Here is a 20,421-nt window from a genome sequence, read left to right as displayed (position 1 = left end):
ACCGCGTTTATTAAGCTGTTACTGAAATAAAGGGGATGAGCCAAAATAGTACAAATCCTGAAGAGAAGAAAATACTGTCTTTTTTCTCAGAACTTCATGCAAGCTTATGTAACAGATCTCTGCATGAGACACTGCATATATAAAATGGTTATATAAAATAAAAGAAATAAATAGAGATGAGAGACTGTAGTAGTATTTGTCTCTTTACATCAGTGTTGAAACTGTATTTATCTATTTAAAAAGCTTCTGTGTGTAGGGTTTTTTTAACATACGAAACAAATGTACAAGCACTGTATATATGTAAAGCATATATACAAGATAGCAACATTTATGTAAATCAGTAGATTTCATCAATTCAGCTGGCATCATGCTTAAAATTAATGCTGTTTATTTTATAATATACTTGTATTATATGAATGTCTTATTTCATATGTACTTTACTATGATACTGTACACTCATCATAATAAATGCCTTTAGTCTAGATGAATTTACATGTCCTGTTAACACAATGAGGTACCTTTAAGAAACATATTTCCAACAATAACGTACATTAAATGTCCATGGCCAGAGTTGCTACATCTGTGAAGTCTGATTGGATATGTAAACATCACTCATGTCTCACATGCTGTCAGACTTTATTTACCAGCAGCTATATTAATATCAAAAGCAAACACCTTATTTGAACATTTTCGTCACTTATCGTGCATGATCATTTTATAGCTCTTGCAAGTCTCAGAAAAAATAGAGCAGAATCTGACTAAATTTAAACATATGTTTGGAAGCATGTAGTACAGTAAAAACTAATCAGGTGGTGAAAACATTAAGGGTTTTATTATTTCAGTATGGATATGAGACTGGCATCCCAAAAGAACAATATCCTTGAAAAACTATTGTGACCATATGTTACCTGGGTATCCCACTTGCTTCAAACTTAACTCTGAATCAATTGTCATTTATAAATTTAAACATTAAAATTTCCTCATCTCCCTTTGTCTTGTTGGTTAAAATCCTCCATCTTAACATGGTCTGAACAAATATTCTGGGCATAAATAAATTTGAAGTTGCAGCACATCGCATGACACAAAGTGGCCTTTATTGTGAGGTAACATTTCAAAATAAATAAATAGTCAGAGTTAAAAGAGAATTCTGTTCAATTTAGAGTATTCAGTATCAGATTATTATATTGACAGTAATGCTAATGGGTCTCATTCTTCTTTAGCCATTGAGAAATCAGTCTTTATTTTATGTTAATTTTGTAGTGATATAACAAACTATCTGTTGTGAATATGACTCAATGGAAGGCAATAACTACGAAAATAACATTTAATTTAGTTTATTTAATTAAATAATGTAAAAAAACAAGGAACTCAGACATTTTCAAAAATTAAAAAATATTACAATAAAAAATAAAACTTAATACTAAAGAAGTATAAAAACCATAACACAAAAGAAAAGAGAAAAAGAAAAGGAAAAAAGGCAATCCTATAAGTGACCAAACCATGCCTTAAATAGAACTTTCAGGTTACATATGGAAGTCCTAAGTGGTTAATTACGTGGACAGAGACTGGGGCAAAATTAAAGACATGAAAAAAGTTAGATAAAGGACTAGTCTGAGGACAAATAAGGCAGTAGGGGGTAAATTATGAAAATCACAAAACATGGAAAACAGTACAAAATAAAAATGCAATCACAGCAACAGCTCATAATGTTTTTGACATTTAAAGCAGAGTATATCAAAACAAACTAAAACATCACATGGGTACACAGCCAATTGTGGGAGCCAGAATTCTGGCTGGGTTGTAGACGATCAAATACGTATTTCTCTCAATGATATGTAAATCAATTTGTAACTTTTATGTAATATGTTTTTTTCTGGATTTTTGGTTGATATTCTGTCTCTTTTCATTAAAATAAAACTACCATAAAAATTAGAGACTGCTCATTTCTTTGTAAGTGAACAAACTTACAAATTCAGCAGGGGATCAAATACTTATTTCCCCCACTGTATATGTATGCATATTTAGAGGCAACTTTATTAGGTGTATCTACTTAGTATTGGGTAGAACCCCTTTTGCCTCCAGAACTATTGAAATTTTTCAAGGCATGGATTCAACAAGGACTTGGAAATATTGCTTTTGGGAATTTGGTCATTGCTGATTCAATAATATCGCATCAGTTATATGTTCAAGAAATGAGCACCTCATCCAAAAGGTGCTGTATTCAACTGATATATAAGGACTCTGGGGAATCACAGAAATAAACAATCCACAGCCCTGCCACTCAGTAGATGTTTTTACTTCAATGTACTGTAAATTAAAGTTTGTGATGGGGTCAAAAATTCGCTATTGACCTAAGTTCAGATTCTGATTCTATGATCTTCAAAATGTTGAGAAAAATTGATTGTAGCATGGTGTCTGTGGAAAAACAAAATTGATTTCCTCATCTTAAAATGACAATTTGTTGTAAAATTATGCATTTTCTTGCATTGCTTAGAGCTCCTGGATGACTACATTTTAGAAGTGATAGAACATATTCGTATAAGTAGTTCCAATATCCAACCTGAACTCCAAGACCTATGTACAATGATAACTTCATAAAAATATTGGTGGATCTCCTTCAAACAAAAGTTCTAATAACCTACAAAAATTGTTTGACCTTTGTCTAATGATAACTGTCAAATATATTGTTTAATTTAAATTGGATTTTTTAAGTTTGCTACATTTAGTAATGGAAACAGGCCTATTGATTTGTAAAACTTTTATATGTCTAGTTTTTAATTTGCATAATTTATTTACACACTATATACATGTATACTAAGTGCCTTGAGCATGGGAAAGGCGCTATATAAATAAAATGTATTATTATTATTATTATTATTATTATTATTATTATTATTATTATTATGTATACATGCATGGAGGGGCACATGCAAGCCTGCACACACACACACAAAGTGAAGATAGCTGACTGCTTGTTTGGCCTACCAGACCATACAGTAACATGTAAACGTAAGTGAAAACTGACTTTTTCAACATATTTGAACAAGCAAAAATTGGATCTTCACACAAAAGTGCCTATAGATAAAGATGATATACTTGAATAAATGACACATAAATTTGACATGGTGTATTCATTCTCATAATCTAAATTAACAAAATGCAGATTTGTTATATGGAAAAACTAAGTACACCCCTACATTTATCACCACTTCAAATCCATAAAATTAGAATCAGGCATTCCAGATTAGTTGCCAATGATTAGTACCTCTTTAGGGAGTGTTAGAAAAACAAAAGATAATGACAAACATTTGGGACTTCAGGTGGTGAACCTTGTGTAATTGGCAGATGTTTGACCAAAAAGAAAGGAATTAACAAAACAATAAATATTTGTGAGCCAGTGCTGCAAAATGACATCTTCTCAGTTTTGAGTTGAATGACTGACTTCTTCCGGTGGTGGTGTGTCTTTAGGTTGTTCCAATTGGAAAAGGCAGGTTTGATGGTAAAAGTGGATCTTCCATTCTGAGGGCAAGAAAGCGGAGAGACTATGAATGACAGTGCTAACCCCTAACAGAGGGTTGGAGTAGTATTACCAGTGATGAATAAAACCTAGTAGATGTTTTCCATTCATGCATGTGTGATGGGAGTGTGCAGGTGGAACCTGTTTTATTTAAACCACAGATATCTATGGTCTAGTGTTCTCTTTGCTATTGATGTGTGTGGTGTCATAATGCCAAGATCAGAAGAGCTCTCTAAGGTTGTGGATGCCTATTAGTTTGGCCAAGGTCTTAAATAGATCAACAAATTATTGGAAATCAAACTTTCCACTATAAATAAAATCGTCTACAAGTGGCATAGATTTCAAATGATTGCCAATTTATTCAGGACTAGGCAGCTCAGAAAGAGCTGACCATTTGATACTGAAAGAAGTCTTCAAGAACTGTTAACAGTTCATTATGAGATCTTATGGTAAGTCTTGCAAAAGTTGGTGTCAAGTACATGCATCTACAATCAGAAAGGATTTGCACAAATTTGACCTGCATACTAGGTGTGCCAGAAAAAAAAGCCTTTGCTATCCAAGAAGAACATTAGAGCAAGACTACAGTTTGCTAATGAACATACAGACAAAGACAAGGCCTTCTGAAATGATGCACTCTGCATAGATGACTAAAAGATAGTTATTTGGCCACAGTAACAGTAGATATATTTGGTGCAAACAGAAGACAGCATTTCAGGTGAAGTATCTTATATCACCTGTGAAGCATGATGTTGGAAATGTTATAAGGCTGCTTTGCTGCCTCAGGGCCTGTACAGTTTGCAGTCATTAGTCAACTACGAATTCTGTATCATATCAAAGAGTGCTTGAGAAGAATGTGAAAATAAATGTCCAAAAGTTGAAGCTGAGTGGGAAATGGACCTATCAACATGATAATCATTGGAAATATAATAACAAATTCACCAAGGAACTGAACAAAAAGAAGAAACGGAGGGTTATGGACCGGTCTAGTCAAAGCCCTGATTTGAATCTCATTGAAATGTTGATGTCAGGGACTGGTGGGCAGCTATGCAAATTGCCTACAAGAAGTCAAATATCAGCTTCTGAGGCCAAGGGTGTTGTAGTGTTGTGGATTTTATATTTTATTTAATTTTTGCTTACACAAACAAAAATAACTTAATTTTACAAGCATAGTTAACAAATTGGGCGGCACGGTGACGCAGTGGGTAGCGCTGCTGCCTCGCAGTTGGGAGATCTGGGGACCTGGGTTTGCATCCCGGGTCCTCCCTGTGTGGAGTTTGCATGTTCTCCCCGTGTCTGCGTGGGTTTCCTCCGGGCGCTCTGGTTTCCTCCCACAGTCCCAAAGACATGCAGGTTAGGTGGATTGGCGATTCTAAATTGGCCCTAGTGTGTGCTTGGTGTGTGGGTGTGTGTCCTGCGGTGGGTTGGCACCCTGCCCGGGATTGGTTCCTGCCTTGTGCCCTGTGTTGGCTGGGATTGGCTCCAGCAGACCCCCGTGATCCTGTGTTCGGATTCAGCGGGTTGGAAAATGGATATATATCTAAGATTTGTATGTTGTTTGTGTCTATGATAAGTTTCTTGAAGTACTAGGGAATGACGGACTGTGCATGTATTATTCATATGGCACTTGTGTCAGTTATAAGCACTAGGGAATAACGTGCATGCATATACATTTTTCATATGGTACTTTTGTGATTAGGGTCTGTGTGTATGCATATATCTATGTGTGTGTGTGTTAATCTTAAGGTGCCTACAATAGAACAACCTGGTAATGAACCTGATGAGTACACTTATCCCAAAAGAACATAATAAAAGGGTAAGTAAAAGGAATTCCATGATAATACAGGTGTACTTTCTTCTTCCCCAGTAGACCATTACATCTATTCATATTTTTGTTGAATAAATGATTGAAAAGGCAAATTATTGTTGTGCTTCTACAGTATTCATGTATATCATCTATATCTGTAGGCACTTATTTGCATGTTCAAATATGCTGAAAAAGTCAACAATTTCCATGGGGTTTACTTATTTTTTAACATGACTGTATGACTGATAATGAAGAAAAAGAAACAACACAAACATACACGCACAATAGATATGTAAAGTTGGATGTGGACAGTGGCATTAAGCCATTCCTGTATCAATCTGTCTGTCTCTGCCACTTGTTCACTTCATTTGACTCAATGTATCTGGGCTCAAATTAAATATTGTTTTAAGTTTTTCACCTGATTACATTTCCTGTTCATTTTACTCTATGTTTATCATACATAATAAATATATGCTGATGTACTTGATTCTATATAATTGTAAAATACAATTGTTTGTATTGTATTATAAAATATTTCATTGAGTGATTTCCTGCAGTATTCAACAATTTTGTGGTAATTTTGTCTATTGCACCTATCTTTGTCATGATTCTAGGGTTTTGAATAGAGCAGATTTCATTTTTGTAACTTTTTTTCATTTTTAAAATGTGACAAAAAATTATCTTCTTTTATTTATTTCCTGGTTGCTGCAATGCTACACTCCTCCTGGTACCCAATATTCTTGATTCTCTAACAAAACAAGCATTTTATGGCATTAGAAGATGAAGAATTTAAAAGATGTATTCACGGCAACAGACTAAACATGTGCTCTTTTGACTTTTGGTTAACATTTTGGGCTTGTTACTTTTACTTTCTCTTTGATCTCCCAGTATTTTTGCCTTATTTTTGCTTGTGTGACTTTTTGTTTCTTACATCTCCTTGGGCCTCATGCATAACGCTGTGCGTAGAATTCGCACTATAACATGACATAAGCACAAAAGCGGAAATGTGGTTACGCACAAAAAAATCCAGATGCATAAATCTGTGCAAACGCCAACTTCCACGTTCTTCCGCTACATAAATACCGGTCAGCGTGAAAATTAATGCACGTGCATGCACCTTCTGTCCCGCCCCAACTCCTCCCAGAATTACGCCTCTTTGAATATGCAAATCAATATAAATAGCCCTTAAGCTCAGCCTTTTGTGAAAAGACAATGGCAAAAGTACAAGGGAAAATCGAAGAATTTCAGCGAATACCAAGTGGAGGCATGGAAAAACTTACTATTTTTTGGTTTAAACAGTGGTATAAACAACAAAAGGAAGTTGATCGAGTGACATAGCGTGTCGGAGAAACTCGAAAGCTCAAGTTCACAAAGTCGCACAGTGCCCAAAATAAAAAAGAAATTGTCACATATCGAAGTCGCCATGAAAAGGCGAGTCGTAGCCCACTGTCTAAGTGTCATATGAAAGCTTATTAGGGTACAGAGAAAAAAAAAAGGCACACAGTGTGAAAAAAGCACGAAATGTCAACTTTAATCTCGAAATTTCCACTTTAATTACGTATTTTATTTTGTCATTAAAGTAGAACATCATAAACTTCATCTTAAAATCAATTAATTTACTAGTTTCTCAAATCCCATCTGTCAAATAAGGACAAACAACAGATTAAGGGTTGGGGTTTTGAGGCCCCGTATACTGTAAATTAAACCTCTGGTCAAAAGAAAGTTCAACAACTCAAAACTTTTCGACAAAACAGTAGGGCAGGATGGACATTTTATAAAGCTGGACAGGAAATAAGGTAGGAGGGATGCTGGGAGGCATTGTAGTGGTTTCTGGGAGTGACGTCATCTACTTTTCTTCCGTGTTTACAAATGCACCCGGAAGTGTGCGTTTTCGGGATTGTTCCAGGCGCTCTATACGGCTCCGCCGCTTCGGTCTTTCTAAGGAATTAAAGAAACAAAGGTTAGTACACTGCCGTAGCTCCCTCGCGGGGTGTTTTACGCAACAGACCGGGTTGCTCAGCTGCTCCCTAATCGCTCGTGCGTGACACATCATAACTAAAGTAGCACGTTAAATGCTTTGTTTTGTATTTGATCTTCAAATGTTCTATGTGTGTGAATCACTACGCGCTTCCGGGCCTTCTCTTCCTCCGACAGGACACAGAATCCATTACATTTGTAATATTACAGCTCTCTGAATAATTAAAATACTGAGAAGTATACGTGATATCATTTTCATGATGATAGGAGTTAAAGCATGTTATTAAACATGGGAACACGGTGGCGCAGTGTTTGTTCATGTCTCACGCAAGATGCTTGCTGTGCCATGCGCGACCTTCGATGAAATACTTTATTACAGAAGTACTGTCTCTTTCAAACGTACAAACCCCCAATTCCTGTCCTTACTTTTCTTTCTCCAAAAACCCAATCGCCACACAATCAGCTCTGTAATAGTCGTTAAGCCATCTGTAAGCTTAGAACGCCGATTCTTCAAAACTTTTAAGGAACATTGAAATATCTTCGTAATGTTTAATTATTCTATCCATCTATCCTTCCAGTGTTGTGCCAGCCACAGCAAGAATACAGCACAAGGCAGGAACAATCTGTGAACGAAGCTCCAGCTCCTCGCTAGCGCTGCGGCACCATCTACAGTGGTGTGAAAAACTATTTGCCCCCTTCCTGATTTCTTATTCTTTTGCATGTTTGTCACACAAAATGTTTCTGATCATCAAACACATTTAACCATTAGTCAAATATAACACAAGTAAACACAAAATGCAGTTTTTAAATGATGGTGTTTATTATTTAGGGAGAAAAAAAATCCAAACCTACATGGCCCTGTGTGAAAAAGTAATTGCCCCCTTGTTAAAAAATAACCTAACTGTGGTGTATCACACCTGAGTTCAATTTCCCGTAGCCACCCCCAGGCCTGATTACTGCCACACCTGTTTCAATCAAGAAAATCACTTAAATAGGAGCTGCCTGACACAGAGAAGTAGACCAAAAGCACTCAAAAGCTAGACATCATGCCAAGATCCAAAGAAATTCAGGAACAAATGAGAACAGAAGATCTATCAGTCTGGTAAAGGTTATAAAGCCCATTTCTAAAGCTTTGGGACTCCAGCGAACCACAGTGAGAGCCATTATCCACAAATGGCAAAAACATGGAACAGTGGTGAACCTTCCCAGGAGTGGCCGGCCGACCAAAAATTACCCCAAGAGTGCAGAGACGACTCATCCGAGAGGTCACAAAAGACCCCCAGGACAACGTCTAAAGAACTGCAGGCCTCACTTGCCTCAATTAAGGTCAGTGTTCACGACTCCACCATAAGAAAGAGACTGGGCAAAAACGGCCTGCATGGCAGATTTCCAAGACGCAAACCACTGTTAAGCAAAAAGAACATTAGGCTCGTCTCAATTTTGCTAAGAAACATCTCAATGATTGCCAAGACTTTTGGGAAAATACCCTTGTGGACTGATGAGTCAAAAGTTGAACTTTTTGGAAGGCAAATGTCCCGTTACATCTGCGTAAAAGGAACACAGCATTTCAGAAAAAGAACATCATACCAACAGTAAAATATGGTGGTGGTAGTGTGATGGTCTGGGGTTGTTTTGCTGCTTCAGGACCTGGAAGGCTTGCTGTGATAGATGGAACCATGAATTCTACTGTCTACCAAAAAATCCTGAAGGAGAATGTCCGGCCATCTGTTCGTCAACTCAAGCTGAAGCGATCTTGGGTGCTGCAACAGGACAATGACCCAAAACACACCAGCAAATCCACCTCTGAATGGCTGAAGAAAAACAAATGAAGACTTTGGAGTGGCCTAGTCAAAGTCCTGACCTGAATCCAATTGAGATGCTATGGCATGACCTTAAAAAGGCGGTTCATGCTAGAAAACCCTCAAATAAAGCTGAATTACAACAATTTTGCAAAGATGAGTGGGCCAAAATTCCTCCAGAGCGCTGTAAAAGACTCATTGCAAGTTATCGCAAACGCTTGACTGCAGTTATTGCTGCTAAGGGTGGCCAAACCAGTTATTAGGTTTAGGGGGCAATTACTTTTTCACACAGGGCATGTAGGTTTGGATTTTTTTTTCTCCCTAAATAATAAAAACCACCATTTACAAACTGCATTTTGTGTTTACTTGTGTTATATTTGACTAATGGTTAAATGTGTTTGATGATCAGAAACATTTTGTGTGACAAACATGCAAAAGAATAAGAAATCAGGAAGGGGGCAAATAGTTTTTCACACCACTGTAGGTAAAGTTTTATCTGTATAATATAATAAACATATTTTGCTGCATTTCATCTTAAAAATGATATCGTCATCATATGTAAATATGCGCTTTATAAAGTGGCTCAGGTTGTGCAATATTATAACTGTATCGCAAGTTTACAGTGAGGTGATTGTACTTATGAGTACAAACAGTTCTGCAAGGAGCACTTGATTGAGACTGATTGAGTGCGTTTATAGTTCTTAGGGATGAAACTGTTTGTGAACCGCGAGGTCAGTACAGGAAAGACTCTGAAGCGTTTGTCGGATGAGAGCAGTTCAAATAGCGAATGGCTGAGGCAGCGTGTGCTTGATGCTGTATACCGATAATTCTCTTTCCAATCATCTGCTGTAGAGCTGTGATTCACACTCAGATACAATGATATAAATACTCCGAGTGGTGCAGTGAGATGAATATGGAAAAAGATGATCCGCAGAGGCAACCCCTAACGGGAGCAGCTGAAAGAGGAAGAAGAAGATGCAGTGACAGTAACAATGCTAAAGCAGTTATGGTATTTGGAATAGTTTGAACATTCTGTGGACCATTATATTGTTACAGGTTAATTACAATCAGATGCATTAAACTAATAAACAATATGCGGTTAATTTCAGTGTATTTATAAAGCTGCATCAGGGATGTGGATCTAAAAAAGAAAGGGGAACCACACAGGAAGAGTAGCACTGCTTTGATGCTGGGTCATGCCAGTCTACAAAACCGAGCAGAGAACTTGCGTATGTCAGGGTATGAGCTACCGTGGAAATGTGCGTGGCTTTATGCCAAGTTACGGTTTTATACATCGCGATTTGAACGTGGAAACGTTCTTATGCAACATTTTTGTGCGTACACACCATTTATACAGTACACGAGGCCCCTGGTCTTTAAAAAATATTTTTTCTGTTTTTCTCATTGAAGATAAAACAACCTCTATAAACTCTACAATGTGTAAAGTTTTACTATTCCACAACAGCAGCTGTTTCCAAGATGCTGTGACTGCTATGTCTGTCACCAACAATCATATCATTGTCAAAGTTGCTCAGATCTCTCTTGTAATACTTGGTTGAACAACAATTAAACCTCTTGACTAAGTCTGCATGAAATACAGTACATAAAGAGTTACGGCAAAATTATTGGTTGTTAGAGAGAGAGAGAGAGAGAAAGGCAGGAAGCCTAGGAGCCAAGTTTATCTATAAATCTAATCTAAATCAATGACTGTATACCGTATATGGATATACAGTGTGTACTGTCACACCGAGAAGCTTTGGAAACATGGAAGAAGACTATAGGTAAAGCACAAACATTAACCCAGTTTCCCTTTCAATTTCTGTAGTAGAGAAAAAACACCTGGAAGAAACTTCATCACACTTCTAAGCTGAAGCCACAAGCCCTGCCTCTTCTATTCCAACCTAGAAGACAACATCCATTTTGGGATCTGCTTCTTTGGGGATTGAGCAACCCCATTCACTACCACTTAAAAGCTCATGGAGAACCGTGAAAACTGGCAAAAAGTGCCAGAACCGGTATTTTTGACTTTTCTTTTTTCATTCATTTGCACATTACAAAGGGTGTCTCCCAGTTCCCCAGCCCTTTATCTATTTCAGTGCTTCATCTTACAATGTATACACAAAGAGATATTTTAAATGAATTAGGTTCTTTTGTCCATTGCTCAATGGAATTTAAAGAGGGATTGCATCTTGCAATTGCAGTGTATGTTCAGTAAGGTTAGGTGAAGGTTTGCAGGGCTAAATCACTTATTACTTTATGCATTAAAGAGGTGTCCCATACAGGGTTGCTTTCTGAGTTGCAACTGTTGCACCTGATGTGTTGGAATAGGCTCCAGCTCCCCAGTCCTGAAATTGAAATAGAAGCTATAGGAGGTAGATTGATGGATATACTGTATAAAATTGGAGGAGTTTTAAAATCAACTCTAAATTTAAATCATAACCAATAAAAATTGGCAATCTTATCCACATATGCTTTGTTCACTGAAAAAGGCTTATAACTGCATACTGTTTAAATACTTCTGGCAGAGAATACAAAAATACAGAATTTCATTACTGTTATTCTCTGGCACTTGGCCCCTGTATTTGTGCATTAAAAATGTTTTTTTCATATGCTTGGTATTAGGTTACATATCAAAGTATATAAATGGCAGAATATCAGTACAGAGCTAAAGTTCATAAAACATTAAGTTTGGGCACCTGAAGCTTGCATCTTTGCTTTAAGTATTTAATGTCATCCTTTTCTGACAATGATCTCTTTGATAAACTGGAATGATACATTGTCAAATGTGACACAGTTGGGATGACAGTCAGCACCTCCAAAGACATTTGGTCTTATCCTGGAAAAGAATGGCTTGCTCTATGCAGATGATTAAGGGGACCAGTTGACATAAATGGTGGAGTTTAGGTACCTCATGATCTTTTGTACACTTTAAAATTAATTTAGGGAACTTTTAGTTGATACGTAAATAATAGATTGTTGCAAATAAACATGCAAATTACTTCAAATTACTATTGTAAGTAATTTAGACTACATTTCATTAATTCATTGATAAAAAACAAAATGTATGTTGTGGTAACATCATAAAGTTAGCTGGGTGATATTTTTTTTCTCTACTTTCATTGTAATGCCCACTTAACATGTCTGCAGAAGTTCATGGCATGTTAACTGCTGAACACTGTCTGTAGTAGTGAAGCACTCGCTTAGAGTATCTATCTATCTAGAGTATTACTTTATTTAAACACACATTCTTATGATCAAAGTAATGTATACAGGCTTTGGTTTGTGATATAAGAGATAATGTTATGTTAATGTCATAAATTTAACTTCTAAATGCTAAGAAATGGTGATATAAAATTATTTGGAACTTAAATTTGTGAAAAAAAAACTTACTGTATATTGCTACTTATATCTACTAAATACATGATACATAAAGGAGGGGCATAGTATTGTTATGGTAGCAATGTTTCCTTGCAATAAACAGACCAGGATTTGAGTTCCTGGGGCTTGCTCCCTGTGTGGTCTTTGCATGTTCTTCCCACAGTTCAAAAATATGCAGGGTAGGTGCATTAGTGCTGACAAATTGACCCAAGTGTGTGTGTGTATTGGACAATGGACATTCACCCTGTTCAGGGGCTGCTCCTGCCTGCACTTGTTGTTTACTGGGATAAGCTCCAGCTGCCCTGTGAAACTGCCCAGGATAAATGGGTTTAGAAAATGAATAAATGGATGATGCTTAAAAGACCTTTACATACTGAGATAAACAGTACTTTGGAACCACTTTTTGTTTAGCCAACTGCTAATTATTAAGTACATTGTAATTAAAAAGACTCTGAAATATAAAGGAAAACCTAAGTCACATTACTCAGTGTATGTGTTAGATCTACTTAATTTTAGGAGTTGGTACAACTCAAAAAGTTAGTTGCAAACTTATTATTTTTTAGCCTGAAACATTTGTTTTTAGAGTGTAGGGCTGCAAAATTGACAAATGGATCAGTGTTATGCTAGTATGTTTTCTTTACTTTTCTTTCTGTTCAATCCTGCTCTCCTACAGTCTTACTCACCAAGGCCTGCCTAAAGCAGGAAGGTGCTGGAGACTGTTGGAGGTTAAGGTAATATTGTCTGAAAAATTAAGTCTGTAGCCCTCTTAAAGAAAAAGATCAAATATGGGATGAGATGAAAATTTACTGTACTGCATATTGTAACTAAAAAGGTTTTACCGTTTATTTGCGATCTCCAGGCTCTTCTTCAACATTTAAATGGGAGTGTCACCTTGAATAAGACAGCCTGACTGAAGACTATACGCACAAATTGCCTGGCAGAGAAATAACTTCAATTTGTGTTACTAATATTAATGAACCTTGTAATAGTGGAGCGATAATTTCTTTATAATAAACGGGTTTACTCCTGGGCGAATCATTAAAGTGTTTTTTTCTTCCATTTGTAGAAACATAACTACAAATCAAGGTATAAACAGCCAATTGTGCAATGTATATGAACCACGCTAATGCTGAACGAATGGCCTAATTTTAAAGAAACACCGTCCCACATTCCTTGTATTCCTTTTTTCTGATCCACGTTCTTTCTGCCAGAATGTGAGGAGGTGCTGGAGTCTTTTCAGTGGACAACTGAGAACAAGTCAAAAGACAATTTACGCTAACGTATTTTTACACTATAGAAACTTCCACACAAACAAAACGCACAATCCTCACTGTGAAAGTGACTGGCTGGGCATCAAGATTATGTCCCTGAAGCCACAATAATCAATATTTATTAATTTACTTTACATTCTTGTTAACATTTTAATGCAATATAGCAAAAATACGGCATCAGCATAATAGCATCGAGATTATCACGCCTTCAAAAGCATTACACGGGCCGTTAATTTATCCAAATTCGAACACCGCAAATTCTGACACGAAAATGGACATTACGTTGTACCAAAGATTTTTTTTAAATTTGAAAAACAGAGGAATCTCTTTTCACGGACACGCAGAACAAGGTCACACACAGAATTAATTTATCTCCGCGAAACCTGATCAAAACGTATCCACGGACTATCAACAGACTTGCAGCCACGGTACTGTAGTTTTTCCGTGTCTAGATGGTTCCTGAGCATTATGGATGTGCTGCTAACAGTAGGCACATAGGTGTGGTTTATCTCTTTTTCCTTTTATCTACGAAAGAGGCAAACCGAAAGCGGTGGAACTCGCTTCCTGTATCACTGATCAGCTGACTCCCTTGTGACAGTTCTGGAATTGCGCCTGCGTACAGGCGGCATTGGTGGTAGAAGGAAGATGGCAGCCTCCTGAGTGAGTTCGCAGAGCTGCTACAAGAAGCTGGCAGGCAAAAAAGATAAAAAAAAACCCAAATCCACAGTGTGCATGTACATAGCAGGTGGCGTGAAAGAAGAAGCGAAACAGTTTAAGCAATATAAGCAGTCAGGGTAAGTGATGTTCTAGTTTAGGAAATGCTGTTCACTTGAGTGTCTGGAACAGATTATTTCATTAGTGGGAGGCGGCACCTTTGTACACGGGGCTTGTTAGACTCCTGAGGGCGGCCTGTTCACATTTACCTGGTGGGGGCACAGTCTTGAGGGTCTGCTTCTACTTTTTTAATGTTTGAATGGGTCGTTCGCCCCCAGAATTACGGTTTTAGTTTTGTGTACTCTTAAACACTGCAGGGTTATTTTTAAGCATCCTGTCACACAGACTTGATCAGAAGCGGGAGCACTTCTCATTGATCGATGATGCTACTGAGCCAAGTCAAGATGGGTCGGGGCGTACGTGTATAAATGTGATGCCGGCTTTCTCGTGTCATGTTACGCCTTCGCCTTGGTAAGTGGTTTGTCATGGTCAAAGTCGCAGAGCTAGAAAAATCGGGTCGTTGTTTTAGCGGTCTGTTAAAATCGTGACGAGTTAATCAACAGCTTAGGGTTGCAGAGTCTCTCTTGGCAGTTTATTACGCCTGTGCTGCACATTAGTAGCTGACTAGACGAGTACACCGTTATTGCAGATTCATTTTTTTGTAGTGGCCCCTACTTCACTTGACAAGTGAAATTAGAGGAGTTTGCTTTAAATTCTCGTATACCTCCTAAACTGGGTGTTTTTTTAATGAGTAGTAAAGCAACAATCCTGAAAGTGAGTGAAGAACTTCCGAATTGCAACAGTGTAGCACGGTGTACATATTATTTCCTTAAGGAGGAAAACTGTTCAAAATACCAGTAACAAAGGAGCCTCCTGGGCGAATGCACAGATAGGCAGGCATTCATGAAGCTGCACTTAGAGAGGCTTGAAAAATCAGCTGGATGTGTCCAAAAGCAGCCGAAGGGCATAGTACTTGTTAGTCAATCCATTTCTATTAATGTAATATCCTGCATGATTTGAAGGCTCCAGAAGAATTGATTTTTTTATTTAGTTGGGAGCTGTTTTTAACCTTGAGGTAACTGTTTAAACTTGGTCTGCTGATTTGCTGAGTTGTAGTATTCCCAACTATGAGCAATAAAAAAAGATTCTTTAATGGGTCTAGCTAAGAAATTAAAAAAATATGTAAATTTATATGAACTACTGCTCCCTTCTTCCCTCACTTGTGAACAAGAAACAGAGATACTTTAACTCTTCCACATGAGGTTGCACCACATCCCCAACCTGGAGAAGGCACCCCACCCTTTTCCTGCTGAGAACCATGACCTCACTCTTGAATGTGGTGATCCTCATCCCGGCTGCTCCACTCTTGGAACCATCTGCCCCAGGGCGTGGCTGAGGTCCTACCAGATAAAGTAAGCAGGACTACATTATTTGCAAAAAGCAGAGATGTGGTCCTAATATCACTGAACTGGGCACCACCCTCCCCTCCTTGGTTGCACCTAGAAATTTTGTCTATACAAATTATGAATAGAATTGGTGACAGAGGGCAGCCACGAGTAGGAAAGAGTCTGATTTACTGCAGGCAGTGTGAACCATGCTTTCACTCCAGTTGTACAGAGATCAGATCGCTTGCAACAGTAGTCATCGTACCCTATACTCCCGAAACAACCACTACAAACCCCCCCCATTGATGCAGATGTATGCCTTTTCCAAGTCCACAAAACACATGTAGACTGGTTAGTCATACTCCCATTAATCCTCTAGAATCCTTGTGCTGGCCTGTGTTCCATGACCAAGATTAAATCCACATTGTTCCTCCTGAATCTGAGGTTTGACCAGTCAGTCGTGGCAAAAAGAGAGCTGAACCGAAGCTCTCAGTTTACTGGTCTATCAATGTTGCTGCCTTTACCAATGGCCACAAGTTTTGGGTAGTGATCTGAAGAACTAGATCTCAGATTATTGTGGCAGGAATGAGATTTCTTTGCAGGATGTTTGGACTCGGCCGTTGGGGAGGTGCTCAAAATAGAGTTGTTGCTTCTCCACATTGAAAGGGGCCAATTGTGGTGATTCAGGCATCTGATTAGTATTCCTCCTGATAACTTCCCTAGGGAGATGTTTTCGGGCATGTAAAACCATGAAGAGACCTCTGGATAGATCCAGGACATGCTGGAGATATTATATCTCTGCTGGCCTGTGAATGCCTTGGTATCCAACTGGAAGTGTTGGAGGAGGAGTTGGTAGGAAAAAGGGACCTTTGAGCATTTTACTTATTCTGCAACCCCTTTCACCCAGACCTGGATAAGTGGCAGAAAGTGGATGGATGGATCAAAGTTAATACATTTTGTATTAGTCATTTGTAGTTTTTCTGAATGCTTACAGTTTCTAAAAGTACTGCTTATTCTTTCAACATGCTACACACAATCCCCAGAAACACTCACACAACATGAAAAAAGTCAGACATTTCCTTTAAAAGCACACACTTTATTCAAATCCTTATGAAATCTTCTAAAAATGGTATTTTTGCATCAAAACCCTAGAATTGCAAAACACTGCAATACCTTTTACATTTTCAGTGTGCAGTGCATGCCAGTCTGTTTTAAATGGATCTAAACCTTGTCCTCATCCCTCTCTTGTCCTCACACCTGTTCCTCTCTGTGCAATATTTGTCTATTGTTTTCCAAGCCAAGAGAAGTAACCTACTGAGTATTTGTAGTACTTTTGTTCTGCTGAGAGAAGAAATTAACTGTGTTTTCACACATGAGAATTACATGGGTAGAAAGTTGTCCAATTTGTGTGCCATTTTGAATTGCAGTGTTTTATAAATTAAAACAAAGAAGATTTCAGTTTTGGTAATTGTGTCTAATATAGAGAACTGTGTGTAGTGATTTGAGAAATGTGTATTTTCAAATTACAAACAAAGTGGTAAGCTAAAAATGTCCTTCTGCATACTTCGCTAAAAATTTGAGTCACGAGTAAATGGTTTTAGTGATTGCACCTCAAGTGTCAATTTTTGTGCGTTTACAATCATAAAAACTTTTTAAGCTGTTATTGAAAAATATAGTTAAGGATTACTATAAAGATTATGAGTAAATGCACTCTAGCCCTTTTGTATTGCTTACTGGTGCCAGTGTGTTGCGAGTTGCGATTATTTACAATTGAATTGGATCGGTGCTCCAACAATTTGGGGGTATCCCCAAACCTAGTGGGCTGTAACACCAAAAAGGCTGGGAAACTCTGCCCCAAACCACCAGAAGTTTAAACATTTATAATTGAGGAGACAGAGGTTTAAATTTTTGGAAATAGCTTATGTTACAACTACTTTCATTCAGTAACACAGTATTTTTGTTTGTGGTCTATACCATTCCTAATTGGTTTACATGCAGCATGACTCCATGAAGAACTGGTGTTGAGTTTTGTGGCTTTTTTTAAGGTCATTCAGTTAGCTGTAGCAGCGTGGTTTCAAGCCCAGCAAAACACCCACTTGAACATAGTGCCTGAAATAAAGTATGGATTTATTTATTTATATGAATCTGGGTCGTGTCTTATTCTAAATGAAGAATGTATCACCAAGCTGAACAGTATTTAGTTACATTGATGTTTATTTTATAATAAAACTTGTAACTAATACACTTACTAGTTTTAATGCACTCTAATATTAGACATAATAGATTATACAGCAGTCGTTTTAGAAAAGACTTTAAACTCCCATTCTTAGTTCACTGTAGTGTCTTTTGGGGTGCACAGTCTTTGATTATGGCACCAATCAAGAGTAATGGTGAATTATGTTTAAAAGAAGATGCCATAAATCCATGTACAATTAGCCCAAACATATAAAGTTCTTTTTGTAAATTTTCCCTGTGTGAGTAAAATTGAGTTTATTGGCTACTGACTACATCCTGACTTTCATTGCTTCACTTTCACAGTCTAAATTGGTGAAATAAAAACAAAGCAAGAGTAATTTTTCATGTAAACTCCGAATGGCTGACACTATTTAAAAGTTGCTGTTGGCAGAGTAATTTAATTTCAGACAATGGCTATTTCCACATAGATTTTAAACTCAAGAGTTTTCTTTTAAAGGAGAGAAAGAGAATATGCAGAATATAACAGTTTAACCCAACTTGGTAAGAAGTCAGATGATTACATTAAAACAAAGAATACAAACATGGCAGTAATTTTGTGTGTACACTCTGGATTGCTGAGCCTGTTTAAGAGTCAGAGATGTCAAATATGGTTGCAGTAAGCAGAATCATCTCAATATACAGTAAGCAGCAGCTAAAACCTGGAAGACCTCCTGCACAAAAGTTTTGTTTCAAAGCATAGGAACAGGACACATTTAAAAAACAACAATATCATCTTTCTCACAAGGTTCTTGGGGGTGAGGTTGGAGATCTAAAATCATACTGCTTATTTGTCAATAAATAGGAATTTTAGTAACTTCACAAGTTAAACTAAATAATTTGCATCACATATCAAGCTATAAAAGAAAATAAATGGTCAGCTATTCTACAGGATTGCAGTCATCTGCTTTAGATAATATGTATTGTGAGACTAACTAGATGCACTGATATTCTCTTGGAAAATAAAATTTCCTGTTAAGATAATCCAGTATTGACTATGACAAGTGAAAAATTTTGCACTGAGTTGTCATCTAGCCATCCTGTGTTCCCTTGCTCCTCTGGAATGCTTGGCATCACAAAAACTTTACTGAACTACTGTGCACTGTTTGAGATGCTATGTTCTTGTTTATTATCATAGATAGTGCAATAAAGTTTTTACTTGCAAGTCTCCCACAGAGTAGTGGCACTAGTTTGACAGCAGTTAGGTATCAAAAACGGACAACTATATATGTGTGTGTGATGATTAGGAAGTTCACAAGATGACCGTTATACCATTAGGACAATGATGTCACTAACTGTACACTTCTGGTCACTTGCTTAGCAACATGGTAGTGACCGTTTAACAAAATGGTGGTGCCCGTGAGAAACCAACATGGCTTTGGAATGATGCAGAAATAATTCAAAGATATTAAATAAATTTTTCCAATAGAAACGGTGACGTATTTCAAAATTCCCATGTTCCAAAACTTACTATGGAAAACAAATATGAAATCACACATACTTGAGAGTGGGCAGTGTAATACATGCCCATAGTGCACACTAATAATGTCAAGTTACAAACAAAGAAAATATGTTGCAAATAGTGCCAAAATATACCAAGTGCCCCCCAGAATCCTAACATTCAAGGGATATGCATCAGTCATGTAAGTAGAGTAGGTTTATGAAAATGATAGAATAAAGATAATCTTGGGAGGTGGACATTGATTAAGAACTGCAGTTTGAAGTTTTACTAACATATTAAAGGGACATTTTTTTAACCATTGACATTATAGACCCACTGATATGCTTTGTGAAGAGAAAGGAAAAAAATATCTTCTTCAAGGGTTGGAGAATATTTTTTTTTTACTGCTACTGCCACTTTGTTTGGATTTTTATCTGGGGCTTTTTCCTAATCAGTGTATAACATCTATCCAGGTTTTTCTGTGCACAGGGTCATTGAGAGCTAAAGTTTATGGCAAATCAGTCAAAAGATAGGGTCCGATCCTAGATGAGGTATAGGCCTTTACAAGTCAAACTAAGTGTTGTACACACACCCTCACTCCCTATCCGTGGACAATGTAGATTTCCCAATCAGCCATATTAACTGTATGTTTTTGGTGTAGAGACACAAGTCCTTTTGAACTATCTGTACCAACCACTGAATAACATGAAAATAAAATAAGTAATTGTGATTTTTATCTTTGTAGTTAAAGATAGCTAACAGAATGGCTGTTGAACCCACACACAGATTACGCCAAGTACATACTGTAGGTGCAAGAAAGCTTTTTGCTGATGAGGCTATGTTCTTATTCTGTGTAAACTGGTTGCAGACAAAAAGAAAAAAATATGCCTCATTTGGGTTTTT

At 37.3% G+C, this 20,421-nt stretch overlaps 1 protein-coding gene across 2 annotated transcripts in view; it reads left to right on the top strand.

The window, feature by feature from the left end:
- Positions 1-14,362: 14,362 nt before the first annotated feature.
- Positions 14,363-20,421, top strand: part of LOC114653624 (dnaJ homolog subfamily C member 13) — a 331,290-nt gene continuing 325,231 nt past the window's right edge. The window contains exon 1 of one of the 2 annotated variants that reach the window (XM_051929216.1): positions 14,363-14,540. The gene's annotated coding sequence lies outside the window, so the exon portion shown is untranslated. The remainder of the gene's footprint in view (positions 14,541-20,421) is intronic. The other variant, XM_028804037.2, reaches the window with a different exon arrangement.

Source organism: Erpetoichthys calabaricus, chromosome 6, assembly GCF_900747795.2.
Source record: "Erpetoichthys calabaricus chromosome 6, fErpCal1.3, whole genome shotgun sequence".
NCBI classification, from domain to species: domain Eukaryota; kingdom Metazoa; phylum Chordata; class Cladistia; order Polypteriformes; family Polypteridae; genus Erpetoichthys; species Erpetoichthys calabaricus.
This window is presented reverse-complemented; position numbering and strand designations above follow the sequence as displayed.